General features: G+C 37.2%; 1 long non-coding RNA gene and 1 pseudogene across 2 annotated transcripts in view; one reads left to right on the top strand and one right to left on the bottom strand.

The window, feature by feature from the left end:
- The window catches only part of LOC307195516, a 68,487-nt gene extending 58,069 nt beyond the window's left edge, over positions 1–10,418 (top strand). The window contains exons 7-8 of the long non-coding RNA XR_013830849.1: positions 3,495–3,626; positions 9,967–10,418. This is a non-coding gene — a long non-coding RNA (uncharacterized lncRNA). The remainder of the gene's footprint in view (positions 1–3,494; positions 3,627–9,966) is intronic.
- Positions 10,419–11,004: 586 nt separating this feature from the next.
- The window catches only part of LOC307195231 (DNA endonuclease RBBP8-like), a 97,537-nt pseudogene continuing 81,105 nt past the window's right edge, over positions 11,005–27,436 (bottom strand). Inside the window, exons 3-4 of the transcript in view lie at positions 12,664–13,956; positions 11,005–12,411 (exon numbers count right to left, since the gene is read on the bottom strand). The product of the transcript in view is annotated as a DNA endonuclease RBBP8-like (transcript). The remainder of the gene's footprint in view (positions 12,412–12,663; positions 13,957–27,436) is intronic.

The raw sequence follows: 27,436 nt of genomic DNA, 5'->3' as shown, positions 1-27,436 counted from the left end.
CTGGACACTCTTCCTGTACAAATTCTTAGCAATAATTTTTAAAGAAAACTGGACACTCTTCCTATACAAATTCTTAGCAATAATTTTTAAAGTATTGTCATTAGAAACTATAGATCTTATACCTGGATTCTCTTCATTTAAAGTGTCAATAAAAGTACTAGTAAGCTGTAAGAATCCCTTAACCCTATACCAAATAGTAGACATTTTGTAGTGCTGAAAGCGTTAGCATTAAACATATTTAGTGCTTAAAAGCAGGCATTATGTGAAACTAGAAAAAAAAAACAGGATTTAAAAACCTTATGTGACCTTCTGCTCTAATTGAGCCAAAATACATAAATTAGCGCACCATTGAACTTGTAGGAGGAAATGGCCTATTAGGTCACTTAGTATTTCCCTTACTAAATTTAAACAGTCCCCTACAGCATATTTTTTAACACTGTAAGTCTAGTTTTGAAAGTTTCACGTGATAATACTTTTCACCACATCCTTAAAAAGCTATTAATCTAGTTGAGCTTCATAGGAAGTCACTAATAATGTTGAACTAGAAGCTTTCCTTTCTTAACGTGATTCCATCAGCTTCCTTGCCAGGTATCCAGGTATCCATCTCCAGAACTCTTCTACTTCCCTTCTTTTTTTTTTTTTTTTTTCCTGAGTATTTGAGTTGTATGGAATCCACCTGAAGGAAAATTGCAAAAATGGCAGAACTTTGTCACTAATGAACTTCCTCTTCCTGCTTCTTCCCCAAGTTTAGACAATGACGATGAAATGTTGCCCCTTGTACTTGACATTATCTTGCCCTTGTCAACTACAAATTGGCACTTGTCATTGGCACTTGCCATCTACCTCTACAGGGATTAAATCATGTGCTGCTGTATCTCTAATTTTCACCACCCCCTGAAAGGGGTTCAGGGTGGAGAGCAGAAATGAGGCGCTCTGTGCTCTGAGAAAACTGGCAGAACAGGTTTTCAGATAGCTAGGTATTTTCAGGAGCTGATTTTATGGGCCCAATTCTTGTATCTCCTCATATCTAGAAAAGCACTAAAACTCTTCATGGTGAGTGCTAATATCAAGATATTATATTGAATATCACGAGGAGCAGTATATGAATGCTCCTCGTGACTAGCAGAAACCTTCTGCAAAACAAATATGTGCTTGATTGCATGTACTCTCCCTTCACCAAAATCACATATATACTGACCTTCCCCTCTACCTCTTTGGAACAGTTTCTCAGAGCTATGTGAAATGCTGCAGTCCTCATTTTGCCCCAAATAAAACTTAACTCGCAACTCTCACGTTGCGCAGTTTTTAAGTCGACACCCTTTCCTTTCTTCTAACTGTAGTGTCCCCTGAAAAAAGGCTATGGGAGTTTAAAATTGTATTTACCATCCCTGAGAGATGGAATTTTTGTTGTTGTTGTTAGCCATATGCTTTCAGAAGCCTATGGGGAAAGCAGGGACTCTATTACTGCAGCTTGTTTAGAATAGATACAAAATGCCAAACTGATAATTATCCGAAGTGAATTTAGTCTCTTAATGCCTTTAGAGAGCAGAGACATACTTTGGGGCTTATACCTTGTGAGTGATAAGTCATTAATTTTTATTCTAATTGACGACTGAGGTAGTCATTCTGAAAGACAATGGAAAGATGATTTTGGAAATTTGGGTCAACAATTGCATAAGTGATATTTAAAACACACTGATATATACGCATACATGTGTATATATGTGTGTATATATATAAAATATACATGCATGCATATATGGGCCTTTGTGTGCTAGGGCTGGCTTATACCTGCCCAGGGGTTCAGATTGTTGAATTTTCAGGAATTTTGTGAAGCAGGTAAACACACGCATGATTAACTATTAAATTATATAAGCTAACAAATAAATTATATTAAAACAAAGGTAAGCAATTCTAAATATTCATAGTTCCCTAATTTTTTTTTTTACTACATTTTGGTATTATCAGTGCTCTAGAGATTATTTATATTTACTGCCTCCATATGGTGGAAACCCTATAAACTAGTGAAAACCTGAGCATTTCTTCCCAACACTGTGTTCAGTGAATTCATGGTGCTCGCTTGAAATCAGCAAATGCTACAAAGCAGGGCCCTTCAGCCCAACCAAAAGCTGGTTGTTACGCATTTACTATCACACTACTGTTAACAAATTTATAAAATAACTGTATTTTAAAAACGCTAAACATATAGTTAAAGAACAGGGAAGACATGGAATATCTAGCCACAGTTTTATCTGTTGTATAATGTCATTTTTGCATGTTCATTTTGATACCACTATACATTTAGCTGAATTCCATTATTGATTTATTTTAATAATATTCTTCATACGATAACAATTGTGATAAGACATACAATTTAAAAAATAAAATGAGAAAAATTAAAAATATAATCAGGCTTCCCTGGTGGTGCAGTGGTTGAGAGTCCGCCTGCTGATGCAGGGGACACGGGTTCGTGCTCCGGTCCGGGAAGATCCCACATGCCACGGAGCGGCTGGGCCCGTGAGCCATGGCCGCTGAGCCTGCGCATCTGGAGCCTGTGCTCCGCAACGGGAGAGGCCACAACAGTGAGAGGCCTGCGTACCGCAAAAAACAAAAAACAAAACAAACAAACAAAAAAAAAAATATATATATATATATATATATATATATATATGATCAAAGTAAGGTTAATTATTAGAAGCAAAGTTATGGATGTCACTTTGTAACTTGAATAGGTTAATTCTTGTAAGTACTGATCTGGTTCCAAATTTTCTAGAAGCAAAATAAAAGTGGAACTCAGTTAATTATATTGTGCTCTTTATCTGAAGAGGCATTTATTTTTATTGCCACTGAATACAGAGGTAACACATTATATGGGCCATTCTGAAATGGGTATTAAATAATATTTTTTTAATGTTGTAAGTCTCTAGGGGCATTAAATTAAAACCTATAGGCTCCAAATATGTTTTTTGAATCAACAAATTCATGAGCAGTGAAATCAATTTTTTTTCTGATCACCCTTTACGTAAACCCAAGGTGTAACTTTTTAACAAATTGAAGGAATTTCTCTGACAGGGTTAGAGCTTAGAAAACAGAGAGAAGTGTTGATTTTTCGACAATATTTATAATCTTCTGTGTGCTACAGACTTCAATATTTTATGAAACAGATTTATTCCTGGCTTGTGAAACGTAAAACATAAAGCGAGAGATTTTTCACTATTCTCATTTTTACTATTCTCTTAAATGATAAAATTAAGTCCTAATCTCAATGACTTGCTCAAAGACACATAGCAAATAGGTGGGGATGTCTGAATTGCACCCATCCAGTCTGGCATTAAATGTCTGTTACATGTTATCAGGAGCTCAGTCTCAATCCAGAAGCCACATTATGTTTGCCAACTGGAAAGATATCCATGGGCTTAAGATATCAAGTACAAAAGAAGCCAGATTGACACTTTTTGACAGAAAACTTTGTGTACTAACTTATTTTTTCACAGATGGGTAAGCCAAACTTCCTATGCAAGGAGGTGGCCTACAGCTGTATTTTAGAAAAAAAAAAGACAGACATTTCTCTATACAACGAGGCAAACTGTCCCAGAGGCCATGCAATAGAAAGCTCACAGACCAAGGTAAGATTCTTAAATTACACACACACACACACACACACACACACACACACACACCCCCGTCAAGAGCATAGATGTTGTAAAATGTAGAAAAATATTGGGTCAATATTTGCAGATCCACAGGTTTGTTGTTATGATGCCACAACATTTTCTGTTTGTGTCTCCAGAATAAACTCATCGTATGCCCTTATACACTCTCCATCTACTTTATGAAGGCAACGTAATCTTAATACCAAAACTGTGTCTGGGGAATGTACAAAAATTAAACTACAAACCAACCTCACTATGAAAAAAGGCAGTTTTTAAAATAAAATGCAGCCAAATAGCAATGTCATGAAATAATATTTTAAATAATGTTATTCTAGTAGTTCAAGGGGAGTTCATTGTTAGAAATCTATCAGCATAATTTATGAAGTCAAAAAAAAGAAAAATATCCATAAACCACAACAAAAGATGTTGCAAAGGCCTTCAATAAAGTCACTGAGAACTGTAACATTCTAGAGCATATGCAGAAGAAAACCACTTAAGTATGATAAAAATTTAGTGTGGCCCAAATCATATATGTGTTTAATTTATTCCCAAAGTTGATTTCATGTTCAGAAAAATAATATAAAAGAAGTCTGAAATACTTTCATGTTCAAGTGTCAAGAAAAATATCACAGGAAATTAAGATATAAGTGCTTCACAAGATCCAGATTTGAAAATGAAATGTGAAATCTGGAAATATTACTGTAAATGTCTCTTTTTGGTGTGCATGGAGAAAATATTATTCTGGGAAACCATGAAAGCCACCTGACTTAAATTACAGAATATTTTATATCTGAAGTAGCAGTTCTGTGAACTTTTCCTTTGTATCTCAATTTTTGCTCAAGATAAATCTCAGCATAAGATTACTTTTGATACCTAAATGTAAGATATGACACCATAAAACTCCTAGAAGAGAACACAGGCAAAACACTCTCTGACATAAATTGTAACAATATTTTTTAGATCAGTCTACCAAGGCAAAAGAAATAAAAGCAAAGATAAACAAATGGGACTTAATCAAACTTAAAAGCTTTTGCACAGGAAAGGAAACCGTCAACAAAACAAAAAGACAACCTACGGAATGGGAGAGGATATTTGCAAACGATGCAACCAACAAGGGATTATTATCCAAAATATACAAACAGCTCTTACAACTCAATATCAAAAAAACAAACACCCCAATCAAAAATGGGCAGAAGACCTAAATAGACATTTCTCCAAAGAAGACATACAGATGGCCAACAGGAACATGAAAAGATGCTTAACATCACTGATTATTAGAGAAGTGCAAATCAAAACCACAATGAGGTATCACTTCACTCTGGTCAGAATGGCTATAATCAAAATGTCTACAAATAATAAATGCTGGAGAGGGTGTGGAGAAAAGGAAACCCTCCTACACTGTTGGTGGGAATGTAAATTGGTGCAGCCACTATGGAAAACAGTATGGAAGTTCCTTAAAAAAATAAAAATAGAGCTACCATATAATCCAGCAATCCAGGATATATATCCAGAAAAAAATGAAGACTCTAATTCAAAAAGATACATGCACCCTAGTATCATAGCAACATTACTTACAATAGCCAAGACATGGAAACAACCCAAGTGCCCATCAACAGACGCTCGGCTTAAGAAGATGTGATATATATATATATACACACATACATACATATACACACACACACAATGGAGTATTACTCCCATAAAAAAGAATGAAGGGTTTCCATTTGCAGCAACATGGATGGACCTAGGGAATATTAATGCTCAATGAAATAAGTTAGACAGAAAAGACAAAAATCATATGATATCAATTATACGTGGCTAAAAAATAATACAAATGTATCTATATACAAAACAGAAACAGACTCACAGACATAGAAAACAAACTTATGGTTACCAAAGGGGAAAGGGAAGGCAGGGAGGGACAAATTAGGAGTATGGGGTTAAGAGATACATACTACTATACATAAAATAGATAAGCAACAAGGATTTACTGTATGGCATAGGGAATTATACACAATATCTTGTAATAACTTACAATGGAATATAATCTGCAAAAGAAAATCACTACGCTGTACACCTAAAACTAACACAATACTGTCAATCAACTATATTTCAATTAAAAAAATATTACTTTTGATTTTAATCAGGAATTCCAGCTACCCAGCAGCTGCTGCATCCATATGTGCTACTTCTGTGTTTATGCTAAAGTCACCTGCATCAGAACTCAGCACCTTTCAAGTTGCGCTAAGAATCCAGTCTCACACTATCAGTTCTAAGCAGTGTACAATTTACTGAAGATTTCACATGGGAGACGGGGGATGACCTTAATATTGTATATTCCTCAGCAAAGTATGTGATCAACCCCTGTCATTTCTCAGAAGTGTTCTTTTGGTGGTGTGGCACCAGGATAAAAGTCCTTTGATTTGCATTTCCCTGTTGATTAGGAATGCTGAGCACCTTCTTAATGTGCCTGTTGGCCATCTGCACATCCTCTTTGGATATCTTGATACTGGTAGATTTGTGCTTTCTTCCTTTTTCTTCATCAAATTAATTAATGTTTTGTACACTTGATATTCTGAATGATACTTTTTAAAGAATTAGTATTTTATTATCTTCTTATAAAGAGAAGCAAACATGTTACCTTGAACTTGTAGAGGATATGTTCTAGCAAACCTATTACCTTGAACTTGTAGAGGATAGATCTTCTGCTTTTCTCTTAGTTTTAGGATGAATCCCTTAGTCCTGACGCGTTTTGTTCCTACAATGTAATCACGATGGGACTTAAATAGAAAGTCACGGTTTAAGGCCCTCTAACAATGCAGGACTCAACCCCAAACTCCAGTCTTTATTCTGCCTTTTCAGCCTTTTTTTAAAAAAATTTTATTTTATACTGGAGCATAGTTGATTAACAATGTTGTGTAAGTTTCAGGTGTACAGCAAAGTGATTCAGTTATACATATACATGTATCTATTCTTTTTCAGATTCTTTTTCCATTTAGGTTATTACAGAGTATTGCTTTTCACTGGGTTCCTTGAAGTTCCCTCCATTCCCACAAATACACTTACAGTTCAGCCAAGGCTTTCATGGAAATTAAGATGCAGACGTCGAGGTCTCCTATTCTGTGGCTGTTTCCTGTTTTGCATATTCCACCTCTATTTCTGGTTTTACTGGAAGCTCTAAAATCCATTCTCAGACAGCTTAAGCCAGAAAACCGTGGCTCTCTTTTTGAGTTCTAGCCAAACTACGCTACATGGGCAATGGACTGTGCTCAGGAGTAAAGCTCTACAAATGTGAGTTCACTCAGTACAGTTCTTTTCTTTCAGAAGTATAAATCTCTCAACTCTCTGCCTACTATTGATAGTATTTTATCCTGACACTAATATAAAATATTCAAATAAATAAATATAGCATAAATATATTAAATTCAAATAAAATAAATACATTTTATCCATCAGCCTCATTCATTTGAAAAATGAACCCTAGTTACAAAACATATAACTTGTAACTAATTATAGAAAAAAAAGGGAAATTATAGTGCAAGATACTGAAAGGTTTTTATCCCCTTTATCAGGGATTTTTGGGTGGAGATTTTTAAAAATATATCTTTTGCTTTTATAAAAAATTATTATATAAATGTGACAACAGAATTCTAACGAATTCAAAAGATATAACAAAGTATTAGGAAGAATCAAACAGTTGTACAAATGAGTTTTGAACTTGTTTCCCTTTGAGTCAGACTGTTTTATATATATATATATATATATATATATATATATAAAAATATAATTTTTTTTTTTTTTTTCGGTACGCGGGCCTCTCACTGCTGTGGTCTTTCCCGTTGTGGAGCACAGGCTCCAGACGCGCAGGCTCAGTGACCATGGCTCACGGGCCCAGCTGCTCCGCGGCATGTGGGATCCTCCCGGACCGGGGCACGAACCCGTGTCCCCTGCATCGGCAGGTGGACTCTCAACCACTGCGCCACCAGGGAAGCCCAGACTGTTAAATATTTAACCATGACCAACAAAATTATTTTTGTTGAAAATTTTTCAAACTCCTGAGGAAGCTTCAGCCAAAAATGCAGAACCTATTTGCCACATAATATTATCTTTGGTCTCAGACTTATTTCTCCTATTTTGTAAATGCAGTTATTCCTTATGTCCTTCCACATAAGGCTGTGATCTCATGTCTTTGATGATATTTATGTTGTGCCTTTTCATTGTGTTACCAAGTCCAAGCTCATACTGCTCGCCCCACGACGGGCAAATAAATTGAGAGATGAGTTGTTGGGACAAGGAATATTGACTTTATTCAGAAAGTCAGCAGATGGAGAACATGGTGGCCTCGTGTCCCAAAGAACCATCTTGCCTGAGTCAGAATTCAGGCTTCTTTTATACTAAAACGAGAGGAAATAAAGTCAAGCATTTCCTGGTGCTAGTCAGCCTCTGCAGGGGATGTGTTCATTTCTTCCTCCCTGCAGTCATTCACAGGTGGGTCTGGTCAACATGTCTCCTGTGCTCTAAGCAAAGGTATTTTAGCTTAACACTTATTACCTGGGAGGCAGGGTTCCCAGAGATGGACCATTATGTATAATTTAAGCTTATAGGCAACATCCCTTTAGTGATTAACTTGTAATAGAATACAAAGTTTCTTCCCTATTACAACTGCAAGCAACAGAAGAATCATCATCAGAAACATGCACTGAAGGTAAACTCAACAAAATCATGCTCAGTTTTTCTACATGGTTGTATTTCTATAAGACTATTACCCAAATCTTTAATTCTAGTCTAAGTTAGACCAGAACCACAGAGCACCCTTCTAGCCCTACAGTCACACACTCTGTCCTCTCTTCTCTCTTTACATACTTGCACTAGAAATATTATTTCCCACTGGCCCTGCTCATATTCTTCAACTAGGAGCTGTGAAGAAAACCCATTACTGATTTAAACACACTTACAGCAGAAATATTTATATGAACAAATGAGTATTAGTACCGAGTCACTTATGAGACATAAAATGTGGAGAGAAGTGACATAGAACCTGGGAATAATGAGTGACCACTTGGACCATAGCTAGGTCTTAAAGAACAAATACTGGTAGGAAGAAGAGCCTGGAATAAAGAAAATAATTAGATGGGGATATTCAGTTGAGCAAAGCAGAGAGGTATAAAAGGAATGTTGTGTTTAGGGAAAATAAAATGAGTAGATCATCCTGGCTGATTCTACAATCAGAGGGTCCATTGAGAGAAAGGGAGATACTTCATGATAGAAAATATGCAATGGGGCTGGATTTATATTTTACAAACTTTTTATCCCCCCAAAAATCAGTTAATAAAGGCAAAGAGAAAATTCCTTTATCATATTGATTATTTTAACAGTTTCTATTTCTGAAAACTGCAATATTTAGCAGTGATCCTGTTGGAAAATAAATTCAAATTGTATCTTCTGTGAGCAAACATCTTTTGATGACTAAGCTGAACTCTGACTTTGTGTGGGCTTCTTGTTGATTGCCATTTTTAACTGAGAGTCAGTTCAGAAACACGAGTTTTATTTTCACAGCACAGATTACACAGGATGCTTCACAAAATCAATCCAGTTGAACAGACTCTCTTAAAATGAATCATAGGAGTCAGCAAATGATGGGTAGACAGGCCTTTCCCAACAGTCAATATTTTTTCTGTATTTTGACAGAATGTGTGGTGAATGGATGAAAGGATGGATGTCTCAGAGGAAATTTAAAGATAGCTCTTAAGACGTAAGATGAATCCATTTATGGGGCCACAGAGTCAACAAAGTTGTAATTTGTTGTAACCTGAACTAAGACATACAATATCAAGGATGTATAGAAACGTTTAAATAATTTCAAAAAATAATTTCCTCTTATGTCAATTTACTGTAACTTGAATATTCTCATTAGAATATTCAGTGTTAACATAATAGGTTTAGTAGATTTAACGTTCATACCAAAAGAGAAGATAAAGTGTTCATATTAAAAAAATTCAAGGGCTTCCCTGGTGGCGCAGTGGTTGAGAGTCCGCCTGCCGAGGCAGGGGACACGGGTTCGTGCCCCGGTCCGGGAAGATCCCACATGCCGCGGAGCGGCTGGGCCCGTGAGCCATGGCCACTGAGCCTGTGCGTCCGGAGCCTGTGCTCCGCAACGGGAGAGGCCACAACAGTGAGAGGCCCGCGTACCACAAAAAAAAATAAAATAAATAAATAAAAATTTAAAAATTCAGTAATTCAACGCCTTTAAACAAATACTTATTAAGCACCTGTGTCGTATAAACCACTGTTTTTTGTTGTTATTGTTCTATAGACAAACAAAGATGGAAAACATACTGTTTGTGTTCTCAAGAAATTTACAATCTAATGATGGGGTCGAATGCCCAGAATGCTGGAAGAGAGGCAGAAAGTGGTAAGTGCCCTAAGAGGGCAAACAAAACATTATGGAATCACAAACAGTAGTAAAAGTAGCAGTAGGGGAGGAATTGTGAAGAAAGAGCGGGGAAGAAGAATTCTTTTGCTCTGGGCCAGGCTCTGTGCTAAACATTATATGCACATTACTCCATTTAACCTTAATAATTTCATGCCTTAAATACTACTGCTACATCAATTTTTTTTTTTTTTAATGAAGAACCTAAGGCCTAGTGAGATTAAGTAACAAACTCCTACAACTGGAAAGCTCACATACTCAGATTTTTCTGACTTTAAATGTCCTCTTAAACCTGCACTATACTGCCTCCTAGGGGAAAGTTGCACAGAGATGGTATAATTATAACTCCCTTACATGAGGTGAAGATGAGGATAAGGGTATTCTGGAAAGTCACAAATATGAAAGAGAAGAGAACAAGGTTTGTCCAGGAAATGCTAACAGTATAACAAACTCATAGTGTCAGGTGTATAATATTGGGTAAGATGTATAATGTATACACTTTACATACAGTGTTAAGTAAAGACTAGACTGGCAGAGCCTTGGTTCCCAGGAAAGTAGCTTGGATTTGACCAAGGGTATTGAGACTCCTTTCATATGGAAATAACAGTATTTGAATTACCTTTCTTTTTCTTTTTTTATATTTTCAAAATTGATATTACCAAATAAAGTAATAAACAACTCTTAACTTGGAGTACAAAATGAAAGCACCTTATTTTTTAAAGGTGCAAAAGCAAGAAAATATGACATAAACTTATCCATTTTTAGTCATCTGTGTGATGGGTAAATGCCATTTAAAAATATTTTCAATAGAAAAATGAGTTATAAATCAGTTTTCAGAAGATCAAAAAAATCAATGTTTAATACCAACTTTAACTATAAATAAAAAGAATATTGTCATTTCTCCTGTTTTTGCTTCAACATTTATGTCTTCTGCTCTTTGCCTTTTGGAAAAAGTATTGCATTGCAAGGCTGCTGTCTTTTTGGATGAGGAGAAGGATCAAGATCTTCTTTAATGTAACCTCTTTCCATACAAGTCTGAGTGGAAGGAAAACCAACTTCCCAGAAATTCTCTGGTGTGTTGGGTGGAATGTAGCGAAATCGGTGTCTTGAGCAGGAAGCCAACTTCTTTTCTCTTCTGCTGGAAAATCTGCATAATAAATCTCACATTCCTTACATGTGTGTCCAAGCAATTTTTTTCTTTCTTCTTTTTTCCAAACCACCTCAATATGAGGAAAAGTTTGTAAGCTAGTCTCTCTTTCATCATCTTTAAAATATGGCTTCACAAACGCTTTCTGTTTGACTTTATCTTGCTTATCACCAGGAGAGTTTGTTTTTTTTGTAGCAGTTGACAACTCCTTCTCTTCATCTGCTACTTAGGGGAAGCTATCCACCAAACAGGATTCATATTCTTCATGTGTAGTCCGATCAAACATATCTTCCAAGCTATCTTTCATTTTTCTTTCTCCATTTGGACTTTTTCCTCCCTTCTGCTCTTGGTTCTTCATTTTTAAAAGCATAGTTTCACTAACCAACGTACAGTCCATGTCCACTGTCTTTCCTCCTGCTAATCTTGACTGACTGCCACCCTTTGTATCTACTACAGTAATATCCATTTTATACTGAGAAAGATTTGCTCCTGGATCTATACTCCACTGGATGTTTTCAAAGGATACATCTTAGTTGTTCTGTAGAGACTTTGTTTTAACAATTCTACTGGATTTAACTGAAGAACTGATGCAAGTTCACATGCTCCATGGACTGACCTGGTTTTTATTTTTATAGGCTCACATAAACCAGCACCGTTCATGTCATCAAAAAGATTGTCTGTCTCCAAACTTTCACGTGGACGTAGAGGAATTTTAAAGATAGAATTTTCTTCCTTTATTTGTAACAGTGCTTTATTATCCGGAGATTTACTCAAGGACGGGAGGAGGGACTCCTGTAAACTGCTGGTCTCTTCTGGGGAATCTTTGGTTAATCCACAGCTCCCACTCAAGGCCTTACCGCTTGAGGAAGAGCCCTTTGCGACAGGCTTCAAAACCTCATAAAGGGTCACTTGCCTAAATCCAGTTTTAGAGTTGTCACTTCCTTGGCTTTTCTCTTGTCGCTGAATAGGTGAAAATCGATCAGACAGATCCAGAGGTTTATCCATCACATAGTCTCCATTCATGTAAGAGTGACTATCCAGTGGAAAAGGAAAAGCATTTTCTTTATCAAAGGAGGCTTGGGGGCAGCTTACTTCATCTTCACTTTCTTCCTTGATTTTCTTCCTTTTGGTTCGGCCTCCCAGTGATTTCAGGGGTACCACATGTTTACCTTTATCAGTAACTATCTTTTTTTTTTTTTTTTTTTTTTTTTTGCGGTACTAGGGCCTCTCACCGTTGTGGTCTCTCCCGTTGCGGAGCACAGGCTCCGGACGCGCAGGCTCAGCAGCCATGGCTCACGGGCCCAGCCGCTCCGCGGCATGTGGGATCTTCCTGGACCGGGGCACGAACCCTCGTCCCCTGCATCGGCAGGCGGACTCTCAACCACTGCGCCACCAGGGAAGCCCAGTAACAGTATCTTTAATGTGACCAATACTATCCTGTTCACTTAGGGGTTCACTTGTATTTTTATTTATAAGCATCTGCTTATTAGAAGATGACTCGTTAGTGATCTTGTTCACTTCAGCCCCAAGATTATGATGTGTGAAAAGGGCACCATCTTCAGATTTTCATCTAGGTTTCTCTGATCTAGAATTAGAAGTGTCGCTGAAAGACATTGTTTTCAGATGGTTTTTCTTACCAGTCTCTAAAAGAGAAGGGGACAAACTTGTATTCAAACCTAAACTATTTTTCACATTAGAGGTAGCTCCAAATACAGGAGATGATACCCAAGTAGTCGATTCTTCTTGAGGAGGAGTCTTTGAATTAGAATCTGAAAATCTTAAACCATCTTCACAATTTCTTCTAGATTCCTCAAAAGGTTTTCTGTGATCTCCTTCCACACAGTAGTAGAGCTCATCACCAAGTGGGCTCCTAGGTCCTCGATATTCAGATTCATCTTGAACACTAAGTCCAAGTGTTTCAGCAACAACTGTAGCTAAATTATCAGGAGGATAACTGCTTTTTCCATGTGTGTTAGCCACTGGAGCTTGACTCTGATCACAAGTGTCAGCCACTAGAATTTCACGTTCATTATGTTTATGTTGCGGATGAGGTGAAGACTTTGGTACTTTTCTCCATTCACGTGCACACCCAGAGTGCTTCAGTTTCGTATGTGTTGGTTCTACGTGTCGGACGTGGAGGTTCTCCTTCCTTCACAGCCGGTTAGTGCCAGAAAATGAAAAGGTTGTTGCTGGTGCATCTGGAATAACATCTTCCTCGGATTCAAGATCGGTTGCTTGTTGTGGTTGATCATTCTCAGTTTTCTGCTGCAGCTGTTCAGAAAGCTTTTTATTTTCTTCCTGCATTCTTTTCATTCATAAGCTCTGTGATAAGCTTAAGATTCTGCTGCTGAATATTTTCAAACTCTTGCTGTTTCTTCCGCATATGTTCTTCAGTTACTGCACAGTGATCATGTAAACCTGCTCTTAATCGGTCTTCTGAAATTTTAATGGTTTCATGAAGGACTTTCCGTGGCTCTCTCAGCTGTTGATTTTTGGTGAAGAATTCTTCTAGTCTTAGTGCATCTCGAATCCATTCCTTTTTCAGTTTGGTTACTTTTACTTGTAGACCTTGTACTTCTTTATCATGATACTCCTTTAGTGTTGTCCAAAGATCCTTAAAGTCATTAGATACATCTGCAGAACTAGGGCTTCCACAACTGCTTCCTGAGACGTTCGTCTTGCTTAATATGCTCACACTTCTACTGCCTAATGTTTTCTGACCTTTGCTGTTACATTATACAGGTCTGAAGTTGTCTTTGGCCAGTTCAAATATGGCTTGCAAGATGGCCTCGAGATTCTCGAAAGCCCCATCAGGAAAGCGAGCACGCTATGGGGCAGGGAGGAGACGGCCGTTTGCTTTTCTCCTCATTCCCTCACCAATCTGCCAAACCGCCTGCAGCCGAGCCGCCCCCTCAGGGCAGCCTGCGGTTACCAGAGCTGGGGGAGGGCCCGAGGGCCCTGAATTACCTTTCTGATGATTTTAAGTAAATTAGTATCTCCCGTTTTTCTAGATCTCATATCCACATTTCCTTATGGTAATTACAGCATGTCAGAATGTCTTAAAACAACCAGTCTTTTCAAATTTCCCAACAATGGACTTGATAAACAGAAAAAAATGAACCTAACACAGAAATCACCATACTATTCAATTGAGTCCTCAGCCAGTGATTCATATAATCTGTCAAACATAGCTCATTCTATGTGAAAAAATCTTTCCTATAAGAAAATTTTTCTAAAAAATCCTTCCACAGTAGCACAGTTCATCTTTTGTTTGTGCAAATGTATAAATGATCTGCTTTCCTAAGCCTATAAAATGTGTTCTTCTTTCCAGATGTGGGTGGTTGAACACATCAATCGTTAAGTAATTTGTTAGTTTCTCTGTAGAAGTTCTATCAGCACCTGGTACTCTAACAGATGCTAGTATAGCAATAATGTAATGAGGTTGGTGATGGTCCAAGTTTGGTGTTTGCTTTTCTTTGAGGAATCATAATGGAGAAAAGGAATGTCACAGTTTTCTGGCTGATTAAGCACCAAACAGTCCTGCCCTTTGCCTGGGTTGTAGCATTTTCCAGCATCTTAACATGGCTTGATGACACGTACTTGATAGGATTGTCTCTTTCCTATCAGTCTGCCTTTGAGAATCACTGAATCTGAATTATATGTGTGACTTCTGAACTCATCTCGGTCCAACTCCATCACGTTAGAGATGAGCAATCTGATGTCCGGAAAGATGAAATGACTGACAGTAATCTTTCAGCTGATCAGTGATCACGTAGGATGTGAACCTGGGCTCTCAGTCGCGCTGTTACACTTCTCTTTCCGTCCTTTTGCCCTTCGTGAAGCTTAGGTCATGGTCTCATGATCAAGTATAATACTTGATAACTAATGAAGGTTTGTTGTTGAATGTATGATTTAGGTACAACAAAAATAACTTATTTTGCCCTCAAATTTTTTTGAAAAATTTCAACTTTAAGTTAATTTGTAAGACATGTAAAATAAATATACATAACACCTTTTACCTAGGATCATCAATTCTTAATAATTTGTCACATTTTCTTTCTTTCCTTTTTCCTTCCTTCCCCCTTCTTTCCTTTCTTCCCTCCTTCCTTCCTTCCTTCCTTCTTTCCTCCCTCTCTCTTTCTGGACATATATATATACATACATATGTATACACACCATATATATGAGACATACATATATACACACAATGTGCATACATACACTTATGTGTATATACATATATATTCACAAGTGCATATATATATTTTCTCTGACATTGAGAAAAAGTTTCAGACATCATGAAAATTCACATCAAGTTCTTTATTGTGTATTTCCTCCACCCATTATCCAAAATTACCATAATGCAATTATCACACTCATGAAAATTAAATTGATACACTACTATTGTCTAATTTATAGTCAGTATTCGAATATCCACTTTTATTCTAGTAATGTATCTTATAGCTATTTCTTTTTCCATCCAATTCCTGATCCAAACAAGGATCAAAATTGCTTTAGTTATCATTCTCTTTAGTACTTTTACACCTAGTAGAGTTCTGCATTTTTTTAAAAGTCCATGACATGGACATTTTTGAAGACTCTAGACCTATTTTTTTTTAACATCTTTATTGGAGTATAATTGCTTTACAATGATGTGTTAGTTTCTGCTTTATAACAAAGTGAACCAGTTATACATATACATCTGTTCCCATATCACTTCCCTTTTGCGTCTCCCTCCCTCCCATCCTCCCTATCCCACACCTCTAGGTGGTCACAAACCACCTAGCTGATCTCCCAGTGCTATGCGGCTGCTTCCCACTAGTTATCTATTTTACGTTTGGTGGTGTATATATGTCCATGCCACTCTCTTACTTCATCCAAGTTTACCCTTCCCCCTCCCCGTATCCTCAAGCCCATACTCTAGTAGGTCTGTGTCTTTATTCCCGTCTTACCCCTAGGTTCTTCATGACCTTTTTTTAAATGTTTTTTTCTTAGATTCCATATATATGTGTTAGCATGCTGTATTTGTTTTTCTATTTCTGACTTCACTGTATGACAGACTCTAGGTCGATCCACTTCACTACAAATAACTCAATTTCGTTTCTTTTTATGGCTGAGTAATATTCCATTGTATATATGTGCCACATCTTCTTTATCCATTCATCCGTTGACGGACACTTACTTAGGTTGCTTCCATGTCCTGGCTATTGTAAATAATGCTGAAATTAACATTTTGGTACCTGACTCTTTTTGAATGATGGGTTTCACAGGGTATATGCCCAGTAGTGGGATTGCTCGGTTGTATGGTCATTCTATTTGTAGTTTTTTAAGGAACCTCCATACTGTTCTCCACAGTAGTTGTATGAATTTACATTCCCACCAACAGTGCAAGAGGGTTCCCTTTACTCCACACCCTCTCCAGCATTTATTGTTTCTAGATATTTTGATGATGGCCATTCTGACCGGTGTGAAATGATATCTCATTGTAGTTTTGATTTGCATTTCTCTAATGATTAGTGATGTTGAGCATTCTTTCATGTGTTTGTTGGCAGTCTGTATATCTTCTTTGGAGAAATGTGTATTTAGGTCTTCTGTCCATTTTTGGATTGGGTTGTTTGCTTTTTTTGTTATTGAGCTGCATGTGCTGCTTGTAAATTTTGGAGATTAATTCTTTGTCAGTTGATTCATTTGCAAATATTTTCTCCCATTCCAAAGGCTGTCTTTGTGTCTTGTTTATGGTTTCCTTTCCTGTGCAAATCTTTTAAGTTTCATTAGGTCCCATTTGTTTATTTTTGTTTTTATTTCCATTTCTCTAGGAGTTGGGTCAAAAAGGATGTTGCTGTGATTTATGTTATAGAGTGTTCTGCCTATGTTTTCCTCTAAGAGTTTGATAGTGTCTGGCCTTATATTTAGGTCTTTAATCCATTTTGAGTTTATTTTTGTGCATGGTGTTAGGGAGAGTTCTAATTTCATACTTTTACATGTACCTGTCCAGTTTTCCCAGCAGCACTTATTGAACAGGCTGTCTTTTCTCCACTGTATATTCTTGCTTCCTTTATCAAAGATAAGGTGACCATATGTGCGTGGGTTTATCTTTGGGCTTTCTATCCTGGTCCATTGATCTATATTTCTGTTTTTGTGCCATTACCATACTGTCTTGATTACTGTAGCTTTGTAGTATAATCTGAAGTCAGGGGGCCTGATTCCTGCAGCTCCATTTTTTGTTCTCAAGATTGCTTTGGGTCTTTTGTGTTTCCATACAAATTGTGAAATTTTTTGTTCTAGTTCTGTGAAAAATTCCAGTGGTAGTTTGATAGGGATTGCACTGAATCTGTAGATTGCTTTGGGTAGTAGAGTCATTTTCACAATGTTGATTCTTCCAATCCAAGAACATGGTATATCTCTCCATCTATTTGTATCATCTTTAATTTCTTTTATCAGTATCTTATAATTTTCTGCATACAGGTCTTTTGTCTCCTTAGGTTGGTTTATTCCTAGATATTTTATTCTTTTTGTTACAATGGTAAATGGGAGTGTTTTCTTGATTTCACTTTTAGATTTTTCATCATTAGTGTATAAGAATGCCAGAGATTTCTGTGCATTGATTTTGTATCCTGCTACTTTACCAAATTCATTGATTAGCTCTAGTAGTTTTCTGGTAGCAGAAAACTTTTATGGCTGTTAGTATTTGCCTTCTGTATTGAGGTGCTCCTATGTTGGGTGCATAAATATTTACAATTGTTATATCTTCTTCTTGGATCGATCCCTTGATCATTATGTAGTGTCCTTCTTTGTCTCTTGTAATAGTCTTTAAAGTATATTTTGTCTGATATGAGAACTGCTACTCCAGCTTTCTTCTGATTTCCATTTGCATGGAATATCTTTTTCCATCCCCTCACTTTCAGTCTGTATGTGTCCCTAGGTCTAAAGTGGGTCTCTTGTAGACAGCATATGTACGGGTCTTGTTTTTGTATCCATTCAGCCAGTCTGTGTGTTTTGGTGGGAGCATTTAATCCATTTACATTCAAGGTAATTATCGATATGTATGTTCCTATTCCCATTTTCTTAATTGTTTGGGGTTTGTTATTGTAGGTTTTTTCCTTCTCTTGTGTTTCTTCCCTAGAGAAGTTCCTTTAGCATTTGTTATAAAGCTGGTTTGGTGGTGCTGAACTGTCTCAGCTTTTGCTTGTCTGTAAAGGTTTTAATTTCTCCATCAAATCTGAATGAGATCCTTGCTGGGTAGAGTAATCTTGGTTTCAGGTTTTTCTCCTTCATCAATTTAATATGTCCTGCCACTTACTTCTGGCTTGCAGAGTTTCTGCTGAAAGTTCAGGTGTTAACCTTTTGGGGATTCCCTTGTGTGTTATTTGTTGTTTTTCCCTTGCTGCTTTTAATATGTTTTCTTTGTACTTAATTTTTGATAGTTTGATTAATATGTGTCTTGGTGTGTTTCTCCTTGGATTTATTCTGTATGGGACTCTCTGTGCTTCCTGGACTTGGTTAACTATTTCCTTTCCCATATTAGGGAAGTTTTCAACTATAATCTTTTCAAATATTTTCTCAGTCCCTTTCTTTTTCTCTTCTTCTTCTGGGACCCCTATGATTTGAATATTGGTGCATTTAATGTTGTCCCAGATGTCTCTGAGACTGTCCTCAGTTCTTTTCATTCTTTTTTCTTAATTCTGCTCTGCAGGAGCTATTTCCACTCTTTTATGTTCCAGGTTACTTATCTGTTCTTCTGCCTCAGTTATTCTGCAATTGATCCCTTCTAGAGTATTTTTAATTTCAGTTATTGTGTTGTTCATTGTTGTTTGTTTGATCTTTAGTTCTAGGTCCTTGTTAAATGTTTCTTCCATTTTGTCTATTCTATTTCCAACATTTTGGATCATCTTTACTATCATTATTCTGAATTCTTTTTCAGGTAGACTGCTTATTTCCTCTTCATTTGTTAGGTCTGGTGGGTTTCTACCTTGCTCCTTCATCTGCTGTGTGTTTTTCTGCCTTTTCATTTTGCTTATCTTACTGTGTTTGGGGTCTCCTTTTCACAGGCTGCAGGTTCGTAGTTCCCGTTGTTTTTGGTGTCTGCCCCCAGTGGCTAAGGTTGGTTCAGTGGGTTGTGTAGGCTTCCTGGTGGCGGGGACTAGTGCCTGTGTTCTGGTGGATGAGGCTGGATCTTGTCTTTCTGGTGGGCAGGTCCAAGTGTGGTGGTGTGTTTTGGGGTGTCTGTGGCCTTATTATGATTTTAGGCAGCCTCTCTGCTAATTGATGAGGCTCTGTTCCTGTCTTGCTAGTTGTTTGGCATAGGGTGCCCAGCACTGTAGCTTGCTGGTCGTTGAGTGAAGCTGGTTGTTGTTGTTGGTGTTGAGATGGAGATCTCTGGGAGATTTTCACCGTTTGATATTATGTGGAGCTGGGAGGTCTCTTGTGGACCAGTGTCCTGAAGTTGGCTCTCCCACCTCAGAGGCACAGCACTGACTCCTGGCTGGAGCACCAAGAGCCTGTCCTCCACACGGCTCAGAATAAAAGAGAGAAAAAAATAGAAGGAAAGAAAGAAAGAGGATAAAATAAAATAAAATAAAGATAAAATAAAATAAAGTTGTTAATATAAAAATTATCAAGGAAAAAATTTTAAAAAGTAAAAAAAAAAAAAAAAAAAAACGGACAGACTGAACCCTAGGACAAATGGTGAAAGCAAAGCTATAGACAAATCTCACACAGAAGCATATAGATACACACTCACAGAAAGAGAAAAGGGGAAAAAATAATATATCTTTGCTCCCAAAGTCCACTCCTCAATTTGGGATGACTCCTTGTGTATTCAGGTATTCCACAGATGCAGGTACATCAAGTTGATTGTGGAGCTTTAATCCGCTGCTCCTGAGGCTGCTGGGAGGGATTTCCCTTTCTCTTCTTTGTTCGCACAGCTCCCGGGGCTCAGCTTTGGATTTGGCCCCGCCTCTGCGTGTAGGTTGCGGGAGGGCACCTGTTCTTTGCTCAGACAGGACGGGGTTAAAGGAGCCGCTGATTGGGGGCTGTGGCTCACTCAGGCCCGGGGGGGAGGGAGGGGCACGGCGTGAGGGGCGGGCCTGTGGCGGCAGAGGCCGGCGTGACGTTGCAGCAGCCTGAGGCGCGCTGTGCGTTCTTCCGGGGAAGTTGTGCCTGGATTACGGGACCCTGGCAGTGGCGGGCTGCACAGGCTCGCGGGAGGGGCGGTGTGGAGGGTGACCTGTGCTCGCACACAGGCTTCTTGCCCGCGCTTTTAGGCGCGGCTCGCGCCAGTCTCTGGAGCTCATTTAGGCGGTACTCTGAATCCCCTCTCCTCGCGCACCAGGAAACAAAAGAGGTAAGAAAAAGTCTTGTCTCTTCAGCAGCTCCAGACTTTTTCCTGGACTTCCTCCCGGGTAGCTGTGGCGCACTGGCCCCCTGCAGGCTGTGTTCACGCCAGCAACCCCAGTCCTCTACCAGCGCTCCAACCGAAGCCCGAGCCTCAGCTCCCAGCCCCGCCCGCCCCGGCGGGTGAGCAGACAAGCCTCTCGGGTTGGTGAGTGCTGGTCGGCACGGATCCTCTGTGCGGGAATCTCCCCGCTTTGCCCTCCGCACCCCTGTGGCTGTGCTCTCCTCTGCGGCTCCGAAGCTTTCCCCCTCCGCCACCCGCAGTCTCCGCCCGCGAAGGGGCTTCCTAGTGTGTGGAAAACTTTCCTCCTTCACAGCTCCCTCCCACTAGTGCGGGTCCCGTCCCTATTCTTTTGTCTCTGTTTTTTCTTTTTTCTTTTTCCCTACCCTGGGATGTGGGGAGTTTCTTGCCTTTTGGAAGGTCTGAGGTCTTCTGCCAGTGATCAGTGGGTGTTCTACAGGAGCAGTTCCACGTGTAGATGTATTTCTGGTGTATCTGTGGGGAGGAAGGTAATCTCCGCGTCTTACTCTTCCGCCATCTTCTCAAATCTCTCTAGACCATTTTTTTTGTTGTCTGGATTTGTCTGATTTTTCCTTATGATTAGAATCAGGTTAAACCTTTTTGGCAAGAAACTGCCAAAGTGATATTACATCTTTCTTAGCACATTAATTCAAGTAACACACGATGTCAGCATAACCCATCATTGTTGATGTTAAATTAATCACCTAGTTAAGGTGATGTCTAGTTGATAAGAGCCTTTTAAGCAGTTAAATATTATCTAGATTCTAACTTTGTCATATAGTACCTACCAGATTGTCTATACATTTCAATTTTTATGTTCTGTAAATTTTCAAAATTAAAAATATTGGTTATATAGTAAAAAACTTTATTTTTAGCCTCAAGACTAATTTTTTATATTTTCATCTCCTTTATACCTATTTTTAATATGTTCTGAAGTTTGGAATTCATTATTTGTATGCTTCTGCTTTTTTTTTTTTTTTTTTTTTTGCGGTATGCGTGCCTCTCACTGTTGTGGCCTCTCCCGTTGCAGAGCACAGGCTCTGGACGCGCAGGCTCCGCGGCCATGGCTCATGGGCCCAGCCGCTCCGCAGCATGTGGGATTTCCCGGACCGGGGCACGAACCCGCCTCCCCTGCATCGGCAGGTGGACTCTCAACCACTGCGCCACCAGGGAAGCCGTGCTTCTGCTTTTTGATGACAGATTTTTCAGCATTTTAAATATGGTTTTATTTGCTGTTATAGAAGAAAGCATGTCATTTACACAGTTATTTATTTGAGTAGCATCATCATTTCTTCTAACCCAATAAATCAAACATCACTAAATGACTAAGATCTTGACCATGGCTGTAGTCATGACATATTAAGCTTTTCAACCTACTAATAACCTCATAAATTTAATATGCAGAATATGCACAATGAAGTAACTTGTGTTCTGTTAATATTGCATTAAACATCTAGCAATTATTTAATAACATTATGTTCAACTGTGTGATTCCAATTAACAATTAGCATAGGCATTAAAAACACCAATAATTACTGACTTTTTTATAGAGTACAAAAACACTTTGACATCTTCTGAAGTATTTGCTGTATGAAATTATCTCTCATCAGTGTTATATTTTGACCTGTACTTAGTCTAACTAAATTATTTTCACTTGAATCTGATAACGTGAAGTTTTCATAAAAGATAACAATTTGATGTTGCTTGTAACCTCATTCAAATACCATGTTGCCTTGGATAAACGTGTTTGCCAGTGTTTAATTAGGAGTACGCAGCATCATTTTGACAAAAGAAAGCTATTCCAAGAAAGAAAGCATCCCTAAGGCCTTGGTGTTTCTTTTGCATCACACTAATTCTCTTGCCAAGTTGGCTATCTGTCATTCAGGCTGCTTGCCATTGTAGATTCCATGTGTCAGCCTGAATCCGTCTCTTCAACACTGACAAGTTTTTCTTGATCTCAGAGATTGATCAAGGTTTTCACACAGGAAAAGAAATTAATATTTTTTCAGAGTTATTTTTTATTTTTTAGTAAAACCCGGAACTCTAGAAGAATTTATTTGTCAGCAAATTATAATCAACTCTGTCTCTGTGCTTTGACAAAAAAGTGCTATACCTGGAATGCTTTTTCCTGAGGTTTCCAAGTAAAAATTGCTGCCAGATACCTTTTTTTTTTTCTTTTTTTTTTGCTAGCTTCCATCATACTACTTGCTAATATACCTCATTGAAGAAAGGGCATTAAGTGAGGCCATATGGGAAGCCATTCACTGCTCCATGTTTCTTGTAATGCGCGCAGGTATCCCTGCAGGTACAATGTTGTCCCTAATAGTCACATTTAAGCACGACCACCAGGGATGCTCTTCCTATGGAGGAATCACCGTGAAAACTTCTTAACAACCTTGTCAATTTCTAATAAACTATTTCTAAAAGGTAATGTTCTCATGTGGTGTAACCCCATAACAGAATGGAAACAGGCTTAGAGAAATTGAATTTCATGATTTGGAAGGGTTATTTAGTGTAATGTTTCTTAAACCTGAAAGATAATCAGAATCATCTGGGGAGCTCTTCTGAAATAGAGATTATCCAACTGCAGACCTACTGAATCAGAATCTCCAGGAACCTGTGTTTAATTTGTAAAATTTGTTCAGCCTTCTAAGTAAGTTAGGAATGACATAAGGCCTAGCTCAATATGCGCAACCTTTTTTTCACATTATCCCTCACAAGGGAAGTTACTGTATTAATATGGCACACTTGGATAAAGGGCTGGGACGCCTCCAGAGGAGCTCCAGGGTCCAACCAGTTGTACCCAGGCTGGAAGAAGCAGTATATAGGCACATCTATAACACATCTTTGGGTCATCGATATATTCTAACAACCCAGATTAGCTAACAGGAAAACCTAGGAGTAGAAAATAATCTAGAGTGGGCTCACTCCCAGAACAGTGTGATCTTTCAACTCTTCCACTGTTTCTCTGTTTTAAGACAGAATGGTATTCAAAGGATTCAAAGAGAAATTTGTAGCTTATGAAGAAAGTTAAGAAAGTGTACTCCTTAGAATTCTTCCTTTTAACAGTGACAGAAACACAGCTCACATTTGAAAAATTAAAAAAAAAAATATATATATATATCTCCAATCTCCTGTATATCTGGGTTCTGCTTTCCACTTAGAGTTTCATTTTCAAACAGTCTCTCTCTACATTATCTCAAGAGGGCCACTAGCAGCTCTCAGTGGGACTAGAGCAGGGATGTGGGAGAGAAATATGATGCTCATAGTAAAGAGATGCTAGGTACACCACTATATGTTTATGCTGAGTAGAGAATATGTTATTGCTCAGAGCCATGTGGCTGATAAGGAAAGAAGGAAAGAGCAAAGCTGTCCTAAATGTTCTAGATACAAAATGGGTTGGGATCCTACAGCAGTGGTTGCCTAGGGAAGGTTTCTTGCTCAGAAGATTTAGACTCTCCTAACTCAGCAAAAACCTTAGCCTATCTGAAAGATTATGTTAAATCTATAAGAATATTACCTTAAATTAATCTGTGCTTTAAATTTTTATTTATTTCATATAATAGTTATCATTGGTTTTTTTTATAAATAAAACATTTTTGTTATACAAAATATATAACACAATAGAAAGCATGCTGTATTTTTCTCTGAAAAATCTGATTTTGTAGAACACAAGGGTGTAATGAAGGCATTAATATTATCCTTGTGGTTCCTCACCCCAATTAAAGGTAATTTACAAAAAAAGGTAATACTGAGCTTTATGAGGACTACTTTGGCATAGATAAATGTAAAATTGCATTAAACATTACTTAACCTGACAGAGTCTTTAGTAGATAAATTATCAAGCCGCTTTTAACTGAATCATCACCACAGGTCACTGTGCCTGGAAATCCCCACCAGGAGGATGACTCCTAACTTCACCAGGCCCTCTTCAAGAGCTCAGCCTGTACAAATGGGTGAGAGGAAACTAGGAGACTGTTAATGAATCAAAATTGTTTTAGTTTGTCGATTTTTGCTATGAAAATCTGACTATGGGACAGTGTAGAACATAATTTGTATAAATTTATCTAATAAAATAGAATACCTGAGATGACTCACAATGAATAAACAAGTCATTCACAATTATTGAGTATTTTTGTATTTTATAATATTGATATTTATGGTGACTTCCTCTAGTTAATCACTTTAGAGGTAAAGTATTTTTGTAAAGCATATGCCAGTTGAAAGTGTTCTTATTGAAACAGTACCATCAAATACCAGAGAACTCTCTTTTAACGTTTCACTACTAATCTTTCCTTTGGGTTTTGCCTGTGGCAGTATGTACAGATTTGCTAGGCAGATCCGGAATAAAATCCCAGCTGACTGACTTTGTTTCCTAAAGTCAGCTTCCTAAACATCAGTTTCATTTTCTATAAAATGTGATCTACAATTTTAATAACTATAATACTACCTATATCACAAGACTCAGAGAATAACATTAGATATTACCTATTGTTCAGTACCATGTGTAATATGTGTTACTTTTAGATATTGATATTATATTAAGCCCTATAAATATTCTTGAAGCCATATCTAAAAAAATCATAAACACATTTCCAAAGATAGAAAACACATCCTTATTCTTAATTTCACCATTTTATTAATACTTCAGACACATCACCTTAGTGATTACACACATTTTTATACCCATGCATTAGTTTATATTATTCTTCCCAGAATCCCATGAGACAAACCTCTCAGGAGACTGGGATAGATTAAGATTGAGTGATTTTTCACACAGTCATTTGGTTATTATAAGACCTATGCTTCTATGACTCTATGGCTCTGTCACCCAAGGTTCTTGAGAGTCCTGCATTTTCTCTGAAATAAAGCAACACAGCTGTTAAAGAAGTATCATCAATCCTGTTCAGGAATCCAATAATATCACATTATATAATAACATAAATCTTCTTTTTTTCAAAGATTTTGTTTTTCTTAAGATGTATTACATACAAGGTCTTAACATGTCTTAAGACATGTTAGATTTCCCTGGTATACTCATTATAATTTAGTCCAATGTAGCATGAAAATATTTTTGACCCTGTGTTGTCTCTAGCATTATCTGTAAATGTTAGAACTACATTAACATTTAACTTTAATTTTAAACTCATTTTGGGAGATACAGTAAGTTAAATATAACGTGTAATTAAATTCAAAACTACATATTGACTACTTTGTAAAACACACGATAGATATTGTGAAAGAAATAGTATTGATTAAATCACATCTAGAAGAAAAAAATAGTGATAAAGAATAGTAGTACAGAAGGAGATTGATTTTAAATAGCAGAACCTGAGAAGGTTTACAGAGGAAGTAGTATGAGTTAGTTATTGAATGACAAGAGGGAAATTCATTTATTCACTTCTTTATTCATCAAATATTGATTAACATCTATTATATTTATTTTCTCATTCATTCATTCAACAAATATTTATTGAGTATGTACTATGCCATTCACTGTCATTGTCACTAGGGATAAGGAAATGAGCAAAGAGATAAGCGTTTTCCTTCAGGTATTATGTATTCCATGGGGCAGGAATAGAAAATAAGTACAGAAGTGAATAAATATAAAATAATATAGATATGTAAAACATAAAGCCAAATGCTTTGGAGAGCAATGAAGCAGGATGAAGTGGTCACAGACAATGAATTTTGTTCTCAATCTTAACTGAATTGAAAGTTACCTGGAAAGCTTGTATTTTTATTGTTTTCCAGGTTTATTGAGATAAAAATTGACATAAAACAGTGCATAAGTTTAAGGTATACAACGTAATGATTTGATAGATGTATGTATTGTGAAATGATTACAACAAAAATTTAGTTAATAACATAATCACAATTTTTTCTTGTGATGAGAACTTTTGAGACCCACTCTCATAGAGAGTTTAAAATATATAATACATTATTGATAATTATAGTAACTAAGCCATATGTTATACTCCCCAAACTTATTTATCTTATAACTGGAAGTTTGTACTTTTTGACCACATTCACACATTTTCCTTACCTACTACCTCTGGCCCTGGCTACCACCAATCTGTTTTCTGTTTCTATGAGTTTGGGCATTTTAGATTTCACATATAAGGGAGATCATACAATATTTGTCTTTTTCTATCATATTGTTATGCCAGTACCATACTGTTTTGATTATATGTTTGTAATATAGTTCGTTTTGATATAGCTTTATAATGTACTTTGAAATCAGGAGTGATGTTTCCAGATTTGTTCTTCCTCCTCAGGATTGCTGTGGCTAGTCAGAGTCTTTTAAGGTTTCAAAAAGACTTAAGGATTGTTTTTTCTATTTTCTGTAAAAAAAAAAAATGCCATTGGAATTTTGATAGCAATTGCACTGAATCCGTAGAGACATTTTAACAATATCAATTCCTCTGTTCCATGTTCCTTGAACACAGGGTATCTTTTAATTTATTTGCATCTTCTTCAATTTCTTTCATCAATGTCTTATAGTTTTCAGTGTACAGATCTTTCACCTCCTTACTTACATTTATTCCTAGGCTTTTATTATTTTTAATACTATTATATATGGAATTCTTTTCTTTATTTCTTTTTCACCTAGTTCATTTTCATAGATCATTGTTAGCATAAAGAATTGCAACTGTTTTCTTGTATGTTGATTTTTTATCCTATAACTAAACTGAATTTGTTGATTAGATCTAACTTTTTTTGGTGGAGTCTTTAGGATTTTCTCTATATAAAATCATGTCATCTGAAAACAGAGAAAATTTTACTTCTTT

This window comes from Stenella coeruleoalba, assembly GCF_951394435.1.
Source record: "Stenella coeruleoalba genome assembly, chromosome: 12".
Lineage (NCBI taxonomy): Eukaryota > Metazoa > Chordata > Mammalia > Artiodactyla > Delphinidae > Stenella > Stenella coeruleoalba.
This window is presented reverse-complemented; position numbering and strand designations above follow the sequence as displayed.